A 2763-nucleotide genomic window follows, 5' to 3' on the forward strand; every position below is an offset into this window, starting at 1 on the left:
GGAATCTGTTGATAATTATACACAATGGACTGTTCCAGGCAAACTGGGACATACAACCATACCAATGAAAAGAATGATCTCCAAGGAAGATCTTTAGGTGAGAAAGGCAAGATGTATAACAATATGCATAGCATGACTCCATTTGTATGAGATTTTTGTTTTTGTGTGAGATCTTTGTTTCTGTTTTAATAATATTTACTTATTTATTTTGGACTGTGCTGGGTCTTCATTGCTGCCTGGGCTACTCTCTACCTGAGGTGCTCAGGATTCTCATTGTGGAGGCTTCTGTTGTTGCAGAGCACAGGCTCTAGGGCATGTGAGCTCTGGTAGCTGTAGCCCCCGGGCTCTAGAACACAGTCTCAAGAATTGTGGTGCACAGGCTTAGCTGTTCCTCGGCATGTGGGAGCTTTCTGGATCAGGGATGGAACCTGTGTCTCCTGCATTGGCAGGCGGATTCTTTACCACTGAGCCATCAGGGAAGCTCTGTGCGAGTTTTTTAAAGAAATGATACACTCTCCTAGTTACCTATGCATAAATGTTTTTTCATAAGAATATGTAAAGAGCTGATCACCACAGATCTTGGGAGAATGCCGGAATGCCTCCACACCAGGTTCTTATATTCATTGTGAAGTGTATATACTGGATATTTAAATTACTTTTATAATAAAGACACCAAGTTGACTGGGTACATATATTCCTTTCATAATAAAACTGCAAATTCAAATAAAGTCATAGAAAGTCAAACACAATTGAGTTAGCCGTTTGCTCCCAGTCTTCCTCCAGTCCTTAGGTCAGCTGCCTCACCAGCCTCCCCACTCTCAGTTTGGTCCAGGGTCTTCACACACTACTGAGTCTGAATTCCAACAGTTTCAATAGAAGGTGATGGAAAACCAAAGCATGATCAATAAATAACACATCAATATCACATGAAAGAATCCTTCTCAGTGTCCAACTGGGACAGTTATAAAAGTAGAGGCTACATTTTCTAGAGAAAATTTTCAGCCGCCTCTTTGAAGCTGCCAGTTCTCACCTCAGAGGAAACAGGTGCCCATTTGTAAAAAATGTTTCTCTTCTGTTAATGTATTCTAAAACCTACTGCCGGACAGTAATTTGTTCCTCCCACTCCCTTTTGCTTCTGCACTGAGAGGAGTACATTTGACAACTTTGCTCCTTTAGACGATAACTTTCTTCCAGAAGGGAAGGGTTGAATTCTAGGTCATTCGTCCACCCACTTCCTGAGAAAAGGTCACTTCCTCAATCCTTGTTACGGACCCCGCCTGAGAGAAGGGTGGGAAGGACTGTTTTTCAGCTGATGGGGTCACGTTTGCCTCAAGACCTGTTGGTTTCCATGGATGTTTATCTCCCTGGAACTTCACTTTCAAGGAAAAGGAGGCCCCAAAGCAACCAGTTGAAGAGACTGAGAGGGTGGAGGTTATTTGATGTTTCCCTGAACAACTTTTTGACAGAATTCCTGTCAGACTCATTCTGTTCCTGCCCTTTCTCCACCCCTCGAGACCACTTAACTCTTCTAGACTTGGAGAGCTTTTCCTCCCAGTGAGGCTGCAGGATGAAGGGGAATAATAACACTAGTAAGTGGTTGGACTAGGGCTTGACCAAGTCTGTCTGCCTCAGAAGGCTGTGCAAGGGACTTCCTGGTGGTCCAGTGGTTAAGAATCCGCCTTGCAATCCAGAGGACACACGTTCAGTCCCTGGTCAGGGAACTAAGATCCCATGTGCTGCAACTATTGAGCCCATGGGCCACAACTGGAGAATCTGTGGGCTGTAATAAAGAATACGCATGATGTAAGAAATATCTGATGCAGCCAAAACAAACAAAAAAAGCCTGTGAGATCTCCATACACCTGGCCCATTCCTGAAACTGAAAGTGTGTATCGCTCAGTCATGTTCAATTCTTTGTGACCACATGGACTGAAGCCCACCAGACTGCTCTGTCCATGGAATCTGCCAGGCAAGAATACTGGAGTGGGTTGCCAAGCTCCTCCTCCAGGGGATCTTTCCAACTCAGGGATTGAAACAGGTCTCCTGCATTGCAGGCAGATTCTTTACTGTCTGAACTACCAGTTCAGTTCAGTTCAGTCACTCAGTCACGTCCGACTCTTTGTGACCCCATGGACTGAAGCACGCCAGACTTTCCTGCCCATCACCATCTCCCGGAGCTTGCTCAAACTCATGGCCATTGAGTTGGTGATGCCATCCAACTATCTCATCCTCTGTCATCCTTTTCTCCTCTCGCCTTCAATCTTTCCCAGCATCAGGGTCTTTTCCAGTGAGTCAGTTCTTTGTATCAGGTGGCCAAAGGATTGGCATTTCAGCTCCAGCATCAGTCCTTCGGATGAATATTCAGGACTGATTTCCTTTAGGATGGACTTTCAGGGAAGCCCTTTACTGTTGTACCACCTGGGAAGCCCAGCCCATCCCTAGCTCATCCCATCTCTCTCCTTCTGGGAATTCAGCGCCCCCTTCAGGCAGGGCTCTTCTCAGCTCTTACCTCACTGCTCCTCCAGACTCTTCTTACCTCACCCTCCAGACTGTTCTCTAGGTACGCTCCACCCCATCCTTCCCATCCTTAGTCCCTGTTCAAGCATCTCACCTGTTCAGAGTACCCTTTCAGTCCTATCTTTTTCATAGAGATTTCCTTGAACACCGATGTTATGCTAAAAAGATATCAGATTTTAAAAATTCTTTAAAAACAATGTACAGAAGACTGTTATCATCATCATTAATGATAAGAAAATCATTGAC

This window comes from Dama dama, chromosome 14, assembly GCF_033118175.1.
Source record: "Dama dama isolate Ldn47 chromosome 14, ASM3311817v1, whole genome shotgun sequence".
Taxonomy (NCBI): Eukaryota; Metazoa; Chordata; class Mammalia; order Artiodactyla; family Cervidae; genus Dama; species Dama dama.